This window comes from Castor canadensis, chromosome 14 (genome assembly GCF_047511655.1).
Source record: "Castor canadensis chromosome 14, mCasCan1.hap1v2, whole genome shotgun sequence".
Taxonomy (NCBI): Eukaryota; Metazoa; Chordata; class Mammalia; order Rodentia; family Castoridae; genus Castor; species Castor canadensis.
In genome coordinates, this window is record NC_133399.1 from 12597920 (window position 1) to 12609553 (window position 11634).

At 39.2% G+C, this 11634-nt stretch overlaps 1 pseudogene; it reads right to left on the reverse strand.

The window, feature by feature from the left end:
• Window positions 1-7375: 7375 nt before the first annotated feature.
• Window positions 7376-8507, reverse strand: LOC141416089 (lactosylceramide 1,3-N-acetyl-beta-D-glucosaminyltransferase-like; annotated as a pseudogene).
• Between the last annotated feature and the right edge of the window lie 3127 nt (window positions 8508-11634).

An 11634-nucleotide genomic window follows, 5' to 3' on the forward strand; every position in this document is an offset into this window, starting at 1 on the left:
TATTCCATGCATTTTACTAAAAATCAGGCCCTCATTTGCTCCCTTTCTACCTATCTATTCTTATTTGATGCAGTGGAAATATCTTGGTGACCCCATTTCCAAGCTGAGAGCAGATTAGCAGTCAGGAAGCAGGAACAAACTGACTGTAAGAAAGGAGACAAGAAAATTGCCCCACAGAGGCAGGAGAAGCCCGTTGTTTGCAATCACTCAATGTCCAGAACAAGCCCTAAGTGCCACAGTAGGACTTGTACCACTGCTGTTTCCTTGATGTCCATAAAGATAACAGAATCATCCATGGTAAAGGAATGAGGTTCTGTATGTTTCAGGAAGGGAGTAGACTGTTCAATGATGTTTAAATGAAAGACTGACATTTTAAAGTTAACGGAAACCTTTGAGATAATTTTCTTAAGGAAATCAGAGAAACAACGTGTTTTTTAGGAAGCAGCAGGAGTTTTACAAGAGAAAGTTTAATTACAAAATTCCAGAGTATATGTGAATAAAATTGAAGGCATGAAACACCATTCAAAAAGATTTTGTAAAAGTAAGAAATATGAATCACCTTTTAACATTTTTCAAGCAAAATAAGGCAGGCCAAACTCATAACACAATATAAACCCTAATAGTTGTTTCATGGAGAAGAAGAGCAATTAGCTTCATCAAACACTTAGTCACATAAAGTATCCCACAAGCAATTCACATGTGGAAATCAGAGTGATCTCAAAATTGTACCACCATTGTCTTCCATGTTGTGTTTCCACTTAGCAATACAACCTGTGTTTTCCTCAGCCTACAAGCTGTCATGTCTCTTACTGCTGTGTTCTGTTTCCTATTGTGCTAAAGAGAACTGTATGGGGAAAGTGAAAGAACACATGACATCCTGACCCCGAAAACTGCTATGTGCATATATTAAAAAGACTGAAAGATCCCAAATCAATGACCTAATGATACATCTCAAACTCATAGAAAAACAAGAACAAACAAATCACAAAACAAATAGAAGAAGAGAAATAATAAAAATAAGAGCTGAAATCAATGAAATAGAAACCAAAAAAACCGTACAAAGAATTAATGAAACAAAAATTTCGTTCTTTGAAAAAATAAACAAGATTGACAGACCCCTGGCAAACCTGACTAAAATGAGGAGAGAAAAAACCCAAATTAGTAGAATCAGGAATGCAAAAGGGGAGATAACAACAAATACCATGGAAGTCCAGGAAATCATCAGAGAATACTTCAAGAACCTATATTCAAATAAATTTGAAATCTTAAAGAAATGGACAGATTTCTAGATACATATGATCATCCAAAACTGAGCCAAGAGGGAGGGGGTGGGGGCAGAGGGAAGAATTGACCCAAGCCTTGTATGCACATATGAATAATAAAAAAATAAAAAAAGTCTCCCTAAAAAGAAAAGTCCAGGACCTGATGGATTCTCTGATGAATTCTATCAGACATTTAAAGAAGAACTAATACCAACCCTCCTTAAACTGTTCCATGAAATAGAAAGGGAATGAAAACTGCCAAACACATTTTATGAAGCCAGTATTACAATTATCCCAAAACCAGGCAAAGACACCTCCAAAAAGGAGAACTATAGGCCAATCTCCTTAATGAACACTGATGCAAAAATCCTCAATAAAATAATGGCAAACTGAATTCATCAACACATCAAAAAGATTATTCACCATGACCAAGTAGGCTTCATCCCAGGAGTGCAGGGGTAGTTCAACATACAAAAATCAATAAACATAATAAACCACATTAACAGAAGCAAAGACAAAAACCACTTGATCATCTCAATAGATGCAGAAAAAGCCTTTGATAAGATCCAACACCATTTCATGATAAAAGCTCTAAGAGAACTAGGAATAGAAGGAAAGTACCTCAACATTATAAAAGCTATATATGACAAACCTACAGCCAGCATTATACTTAATGGAAAAAACTGAAACCATTCCCTCTACAATCAGGAACTAGACAAGGATGCCCACTATCTCCACTCCTATTCAACATAGTACTGGAATTCCTAGCCTGAGCTATTAGGCAAGAAGAAGGAATAAAAGGAATACAAATAGGTAAAGAAACTGTCAAAATATCCCTATTTGCAGACGACATGATCTTATACCTTAAAGACCCAATAAACTCTACACAGAAGCTCCTAGACACCATCAATAGCTACAGCAAGGTAGCAGGATATAAAATCAACATAGAAAAATAATTAGTATTTTTATACACTAATAATGAATGAACTGAAAAAAGAATATATGAAAACAATTCCATTTACAATAAATCAAATACCTAGGTGTAAAGTTAACAAAGGATGTGAACGACTTCTACAAGGAAAATTATAAACTTCTGAAGAAAGAGATTGAGGAAGACTATAGAAAGTGGAGAGATCTCCCATGCTCATGGATTGGTTGAATCAACAATGTAAAAATGTCTATATTCCCATAAGTAATCTACATGTTTAATGCAATTCCCATCAAAATTCCAATGACATTCATTAAAGAGATTGAAAAATCTACTGTGAAATTTATATGGAAACACAAGAGGCCACGAATAGCCAAGGCAATACTCAGTCAAAAATCAATGCTGGAGGTATCACAATACCTGACTTCAAACTATATTACAAAGCAATAACAATAAAAACAGCATGGTACTGGCACAAAAACAGACATGAAGACCAGTGGAACAGAATAGAGGACCCAGATATGAAGCCACACAACTATAACCAACTTGTCTTTAACAAAGGAGCTAAAAATATACAATGGAGAAATAGCAGCCTCTTCAACAAAAACTGCTGGGAAAACTGGTTAGCAGTCTGCAAAAAACTGAAACTAGATCCATGTATATCACCCTGTACCAATATTAACTCAAAATGGATCAAGGATCTTAATATCAAACCACAAACTCTAAAGTTGATACAGGAAAGAGTAGGAAATACTCTGGTTCTAGTAGGTATAGGTAAGAACTTTCTCAATGGAACCCCAGCAGCACAGCAACTAAGAGATAGCATAGATAAATGGGACCTCATAAAACTAAAAATCTTCTGCTCAACAAAAGAAATGGTCTCGAAACTGAAGAGTAGACCCACAGAGTGGGAGAAAATATTTGCCAGCTATACATCAGACAAAGGACTGATAACCAGAATATATAGGGAACTTAAAAAACTAAATTCTCCCAAAACTAATGAACCAATAAAGAAATGGGCAAGTGAACTAAACAGAACTTTCTCAAAAGAAGAAATTCAAATGGCCAAAAAGCACATGAAAAAATGCTCACCATCTCTAGCAATAAAGGAAATGCAAATTAAAACCACACTAAGATTCCACCTCACCCCTGTTAGAATAGCCATCATTAGCAACACCACTAACAACAGGTGTTGGTGAGGATGCGGGGAAAAAGGAACCCTCTTACACGGTTGGTGGGAATGTAAACTAGTACAACCACTCTGGAAAAAAATTTGGAGGCTACTTAAAAAGCTAAACATTGATCTACCATTTGATCCAGCAATACCTCTCTTGGGGATATACCCAAGAGAATGTGACTCAGGTTACTCCAGAGGCACCTGCATACCCATGTTTATTGCAGCACTATTCACAGTAGCCAAGTTATGGAAACAGCCAAGGTGCCCCACTACTGACAAATGAATTAAGAAAATGTGGTATCTATATACAATGGAATTTTATGCAGCCATGAAGAAGAACGAAATGTTATCATTCACTGGTAAATGGATGGACTTGGAGAACATCATTCTGAGTGAGGTTAGCCTGGCCCAAAAGACCAAAAACCGTATGTTCTCCCTCATATGCAGACATTAGATCAAGGGCAAACAAAACAAGGGGATTGGACTTTGAGCACATGATAAAAGCGAGTGCACACAAGGGAGATATGAGGATACTTAAGACACCTAGAAAACTAGATAGCATTTGTTGTCCTCAATGTAGAGAAACTAAAGCAGATACCTTAAAAGCAACTGAGGCCAATAGGAGAAGGGGACCAGGAACTAGAGAAAAGGTTAGATCAAAAAGAATTAACCTAGAAGGTAGCACACAAGCACAGGAAATTAATGTGAGTCAACTCCCTGTATAGCTATCCTTATCTCTTCCAGCAAAAACCCTTGGTCCTTCCTATTATTGCTTATACTCTCTCTTCAACAAAATTAGAGATAAGGGCAAAATAGTTTCTGCCGGGTATCCAGGGGGTGGGGTGGAGAAGGAGGGGGCGGAGTGGGTGGTAATGGAGGGGGTGGGGCCAGGAGGGGAGAAATGACCCAAGCATTGTATGCACATAAGAATAATAAAAAAATAAAAATTTTTTTTAAAAAGCAAGAGAGATTAAAGTCAGCCTGAAAGTTGCACCATAGCTAAGCCATGGGAGTAGGGGGGCTCACCTGGAGGATGGACTCCACCAGAGTGCCAGATGATCACAGCCACTTCCTAGGCAGTCCCTTCCAGTTTGGCACAACCTATACTGGCCTCAGATGAAGAAGAAGTGTCCCTTCGTGGTCACCCTGGTTTTGATGTGCTGCGATACTTGGGTAGCAAGGGTTTGTACTTGCACACTTAGATGGAAATCAAAGGTGGACTCAAGCAGCAAAGGTCAGAGAAGTTTTATTTGCAGAGAAGAGAAAGGAAAGGCCACATGGAGTCATGCAGAGGAACCCCAAAACCAATTCTCCCCCAGTCAAGTTGGACTGCAGGTTTTATATTTTTTTATGGCCAATGGGGAAGTATGTTTCAGCAGGTAGATTTTGGTATGAACAGATGTTTCTTGGGAAGGAGGGGGGCATTTCTACCTGGCTAATTGCCATCTTTTGGGAACACATGGATCTCCCACAGACCGCCCTTCAGTTTTTCATGAGGGGTTTGTAAGAAGACAAGTACAAACATCAAATTTGTGTCTCAGTTTATTCACAGATTAGCTCAGTTCCCCAAGGAGCAAGGTGTTTCTTTTTCTTTCATTTCTTTTTGTGGTACTAGGGCTTGAACTCAGGGCCTTAACACATGCTAGACAAGTGGTCTACCACTTGGGCCACTACACCACTGCTTTTCTGTGCTGGGTGTTTTTTTTTTCTTTGTGAATTTTTAAGTTGTGTGTTGGAAATCATAGATTTTTTTAAAGCCCACTAATTAATTTTCCATGTAAGAGCAAAATCAAAAAGTATAAATTCTTAACATTTTGCTATAAAATTAATCAAACAAGAGGCGAAAGGTTTTTGACAATAACACTGTGTTTAGCCATCTTTTACTCAGGGGACCCTCCATACTAATTGTTTATCTTCCCTTTGTTGACATTTTTTTTTAAAAGATAGCCTGTCTTAAAAAAAAGATATCACCAAAATGTTTTTCCTTCCTTTCAAATAGAGTAAGGAATTTCTAATTGCAAATGTTCTTCTCAGTACTTTAATTCTGATGAAGAAATCATCTGGCAACTCCCTTCTTACAAAAACAGAAAGTGCCATCATATTCTCTCTAAGTCCAAACCTATTCCATTCCATTCTAAGCAAAAACCAAAAAGATAAACACAGAGTTCTATTCAGAAATAACTTTCACAAAATACCATTGTAAACAAGATAATTTTGATGCCCAGAGAGTTACCGATGTTTTCAACCAATGGCAAATTTTAACAGATCCAAGTATAGATACACAGGGTATAGTCTGCCCTAAAGCAAATAGGTATTTAAGAATTAACTAATAAAGATTAAGTATAAATCCACTTTGTCAAAAGTCCTTTGTTCTTTACAGTTTTTAAAAGTCATCAGAAAATCTAAACTGCAATGGTCTAAAACCCTGAATTTATTCTGAAAGAAACTACATCTTAAATGTTTGACACTGTAGTCTTGATAATAGTTAAAAATACCAAATTTCCTAAGCAATTTAAACAAACCTCAAATTTCAAAATAGAAAAGACTTAGAAAAGATTTCTGTGAACATTAACAATCTACCTGTAGCCAGGAACTGGTGGCTGAAACATATAATCCTACCTGCTCAAGAGCTGGGTTCAGAAGGATGCTGATATGAAGGCAGCCCTGAAAAAATAGTGTGGCAGACCCTATTCCAAAAAAATCACATAAAAAGGCTTGTGGAGCGCCTCAAATGGCAAGAATGCCTGCCTAGGAGGCATGAAGCCGTAAGTTCAAACCCCAGTGCTGCCAAAACAGAAAAGAATATATTCTTGGTAAAATTACAGATGTCTTCATGCAGGTGTATACCCTGAGAAATTTTTGTTAGTTTGGTCTTTTGTGTGTTTGGGGCATCATCTTTTGAATGAGGCATCTGAGTTTTCTCTAACAGGTGCCTGTGAAGCCAGTGTTTTCATAATCAGTTCAACTGTTTTTGCTAAAGTCACTATTTTGGCTTTGAGAGATTATATAATGTCCCTAGAAACAGACATCTGTAGTGAGTTGTTTGCATCATGACCATGTTTTTATTGTGTTTAGTAAAATAAGTATAAGTTATTTATAAATAACTCTTCAATAACCAAGAATACGCAGCTTTACAAATGTTTTCAGTCTCTGGCAATTTCTACATCACTTTTATGCTACTTTCAAGTTTGACATGTTTAAAAGATAAAGATCCTCTCTGATAGTTATTCGAGTCAAGAATAGATTGCTTTAGATACTACAGCTTTGATTTACTACTCTAAATTTAAAACTCTGAACTTGGGACAAAATACTGTGGTTTATGATGTTGGAAAGGGATGGGCTAATTTTACTAATTAGTACAAGTATTTAAACACTAATATTATATAATTTATACAGGAAAGAGGCTTTTAGTGTTCTGTGTGTTTGTCTGAGCCTTGCTAGGCAAGAGCTCTATTGCTCTGAGGCTGAGCCTCACAGGCAGCACAGCCTTTTACAATGAAAGTGCAGACAGTTTCCTGCTCTCTCTCCTAAGAACAAGAGACTTTTACCAGATTCATGTACTTTGTTCTCTGGCAATGCTCCCACACCCCCACACCCCCACTACCTCCACCAAGAGCTCTTTAGCAAAAATAAGGTACATTAATTTCTTTGAAATGCTGTAATATCCATTCACTTGGTATTTTCAAAAGCTGTTATTCTAACACTAAGGTTTCTTCATAATTTACCCACATCTCATATATACATGAGGAATTACACAAAAGCTTGAATTTTGCATTTGATTTTTCACTCATATTATCCCTTTTAAAATTTGAATTCTTCTGAAATGACTTTAGGCCATGAATCAGATGTTACATTGAATAGCTTCCATAATGAAAGACACATTTTGATAGATTGTGCTTGCAGAATCTCTCTTTGTCCTTCACATTCATTTTACTTAGGGTATAGACAAACATGTAAATATTTTCATCCAGTCAGTGACATTGAAAATATCAGAGTGTTCACGTACTATTAGAAAAATGCAGCCCTGCAAGGATATGTGTCTGTATAGGTCAATTTGCATAGGAGAACTATCTTAATGAATCTGCAATATTTTTTACAAAACCCTTAGAAATATTTTCCCCTAGGATCTGTAGCATCCTTCCAAAGATGCAGAAGGTATTGAACATGTCCACGAGATGTCATCATTTTTATGTAGATGCAAGGATGATAATGAGCTTTACCTTCATCTGGAAAAACATATGGTACAGTGCTACTATTCCCTTTTTTTTTGCCACAGAGGCCCATGAACACATCATCTATATAAAGAATAGAATTCAGTGCCTGTAACACCTCATGGACTTTGTCAGCCACTTCACTGGAGAAGACATAGGCAGTGCCAGCCCCATACTCAAGGTAGTTGGTCTCTGGTACATTTCATAACAAACGTAGTATTTCATGCTTTTACCCTACTGGGAGGGGTGCCACAATGAACATAACCAATCCAAAAGTCTTGAACACCAGTTTGTTCTAACCCATGATGGTATTCAATAAGATTTGGCATGTGAAAAAACATGCCATCATCAGCAGGCATCAAGAATTTGCCATGTAGATCAAAGGAGTTTGCCCAACTGAACTGTAGAAGTAATTTAAGAGTAAAAGTGTAGACAGAATTGGCAAAGTCTTGCTGAATTATATTGTTGTACACTTGGGTCTTCCCAAACCAGTTTTCTTTGCAGTTCTCCATTGAGTGCAGGAGGAGGACCTAAGGCAACCAAAGTTTTGATGCTGGCATTAAGTTAAGACTGAACAAAGTTCTAGTTGCCCCACATTCTTCTAATGGCAGAAAGTCACTCATAGTTCTCAGGAGTCTTTATAAACAGTGAAAGGAGGACATCTTGAGTGTGACACTTCTTGTGGCTTATCAAGTATAGGTAGCAATCTCCCTCTGAACTGTCATAAGAGACAGGGTATCATTCACAAAGTCATAGCTATTTATGAGGTGTCTGTAAGAGTAGGACTTCATTTGCCTCACAATGGGATTATGAGTTGGTCCCCTAAAAACCATCAAACTTAGTATGAAACAAGTGGATAATATCTGAAAAAAACTGCCCGCTTTGACTCTTCTGCTACTTACCAACATTCCCACGTCCACGTGCGTGTTTTTTCAGGATCTGTATTAAACAGACTCTTGCTTCTTCAAGAATATAGAACTTAGTAGTTCACAGAACTTTTATGTGTAGTAATTTAAAATGGAAAAGGATCTTCTTTCACACATTTGTTTATTTTCATGTCATTTTCTCTGAGATTGCAAAAGAATGGAACACACTATAGAGTGAGGACATTGGCACACAGCATCCTTCTACCCTGGCATTCTTCGTAGAGTTTCATGTGTGGACTCTGCTCTTGCTGTGAACATGAACTGCCACTGTGTAGTGCACCACAGGCAGGATGCTGGGAAGGCTTCTGAGATGGTCCAGGTGTAGATCCTCCATCAAAGAATTAGTAAGTGTTTTGCTGCACGGTGGAAACAGGACCAAGTTCAACTCCTGCTCCCCAAGGGTACCAGTCAGAGATTGGCTTTCCTCCCTGAGGCAGAGGGCAAGTCACTCATCTCAAAAACAAAGTGCCAGTTGAAGCCTGGAAAGCCAGAATCCAACATGCTTCCTGTGGTCTCTAGCATTGTGAATCAAAACTAGACAACTTCCTAAATGTGATTTAGACATTCAGTGTTTGCCAGAAAACCTGTGTGGGAGACATTATTACAGCACCTGACATGAATACCAGTGTTTAGAACATAATTGTGCGTGTGTCATATTGCAGGAAATTCAGTCTGAGAATGACCAAAAGTTTTAGAGACTCTCTCTCTCTCTCTCTCTCTCTCTCTCTCTGTGTGTGTGTGTGTGTGAGGTAGTTATTGGTGTTTGAACTCAGACCTGGCTTGCCACCCAGGCATCCTACCATGTTCCCAAACCATGTTCAATAATTTTTACACAGCATAAAGTCAACACGTCTTCGGGTGAATCATTAGCAAACAAAACCTTAATAATGCATTTCATCCGGGCACCTTTGGCTCAGGCCTATAATCCTTGTTACTCAGGAGGCAGACCAGATCAGGCAGAAGACACATCTATAATCCTAGCTACTCAGGAGGCACAGGTCTAGAGGACTGTGGTTTAAAGCCAGCCTGGGCAAATAGTTCGCAAGACCCTGTCTTGAAAACACTCAATACTGGTAGCTCAAGTGGTAGAGCGCCTGCCTAGCAAGTGCATGGCCCTGGGTTTAAGTCTCTGTACTGCAGAAAAAAAGTCATTGAAAACTTTGGTGTATCTGGCAGTGCTGGGGTTTGAACCCAGGGCCTGCTAGGCAACCACTCTGCCAGCCCATGGTTATAACTTGGGATCATATCAAGGACATGATCCTAGCTGCTACTCTGCAGAACCTGCCACACCACCTGCTGATGGAGGGCACTCTTGAATATTACACCCTAGATGTCTTAGTCTGAGGTTTCTGACCCAAGGGGTTCCTCAGACCTTGAAATCTCTGAAGTGTAGACTGTCTCTTTCATGCTGATGAGATGACTGGTCATCTGGAAGCCCTAGATAGCTTCAGAATAGGGAATTCTCAGGTAGCTAGAAAGAAAAAAGATTGGTTAAAGGTTGGAGCATTTAAAGTTATTTTTTGTATGTCATTGTCACAGGGTTGGAATGTTCAGCCATGCCCCCCAGATCTCTGGGCAAGGGAAAAGGACTAAAAACTGAATTAACCATCACTCAACAATGACATAATCGATCATGTGGATATAGAAGAACCTGCATAAAATCCCTAAATGATGAAGTGGAGAGAATGGGTGGGGGAAGACAGGGAGGTGATGGGAGGTTATGACCTCAAAACAGGACATGGAAGGTCCTCACATTCCATTCTCCATGCTGTGGGACTGGGGTTGGCAAGACCAGTCCAGCACCACCACCACCACACAAGTTTCCCAGCAGGCACCATAGCTCCCAATCATTAGCTATGAGGGGCCAGATCTGACATTCATGGCTCAGGAAATATGTTTGGAATGAATGATTGAGCAAGAAGAATGGAGAGTATTGGGAAGTGGAAGGAACTCGATTGTTCAGCCAAGCACCTACATTGAATGGGTGTCTACATGCTTTGGGCTTGATGTCCACATGTACTTACCATTTGCCAGTGTGGAAACAGAGGGACAAAAACATCCCTGGGCCAACTTCACAGAGCTGTCTTCAGACTCAGACTGTATCCGTCAGTTTCAAGAGATAACCAGAGGTTAATCAGAAATGGTATCATGCTGATGACACTTGATTTCATTATTTCTTATTTCTGGGCCTCACTTTCTCCTGTAAAGTGAGTGAGTTTGACCAGGTTACTACTCTGATATGTAATCTGATGTTAGAGTTTCCTTTGGAAACTTAAATGTTCAAGAGATTTGACTCTTGCTTTGCTGGGGCAAGGTCAGGTTAGTTAACCTTGAGCAAATGATGGGACATTTATTCAAGTTAATGTTATCTGTGTCTTTTCACACAAGTGGGATTACAGGGGGACCAGCAACACCAGGATTCTGAAGTTATGTCAGGAAGCTCCACTGGGAACACGAGAATTGCCTCCCATAGGGCGAACATCAGGAGAAGTAGGACTGTGAGAAGTAGCAAACTGAACCCAGGCCATGTCCACTTTGCCCTTAGGCCTGACTCCTGGCTCCTCTTCCTCTCAGGCCTGTGGGTTTCCTAAGCATCAGTGAAGGACAAGATCACTGAGCTGCCCAGCATTCCTTTGTTGAACATTCCTTTGTTCTATCAGGTCCTTTACAGATTAACGATGAGCTGACAAAAGGTGCCGTGAATGAACATCCATGAGCTTAGTTCTGTTTCTCTAATAAACTAGACACATGGCGGAATACACCTAGGGAGAAAACTGACATTACTGTCTGATTCCACCTGGAATCTGTACTGACCCACACAGTGCCTGGGCCTTTTACCTGGCCTCTTCTTGGCCCAATTGTGACCATTACCTATGGATCTTCAACTCCTTTAGTATGCATCCATGGTCTGTATTTTCTGTTTTCACTCCATCCATGCCCAGCTCACCTTCATGCCTTCGCTCACCTGTTTTCTGCTCCAAGAATGATGCTCTAACATTGACTAAAAAACTCTGCTTTCAAGTCCTCGAGCTAAAATGCCATCTCTTCCACAAGCTAGTCATACTCCTTTGCTACTACAGTCTCACAGCATATTTGTCTATTTTACTTTCTCAGACTCAAGAAATGGGTG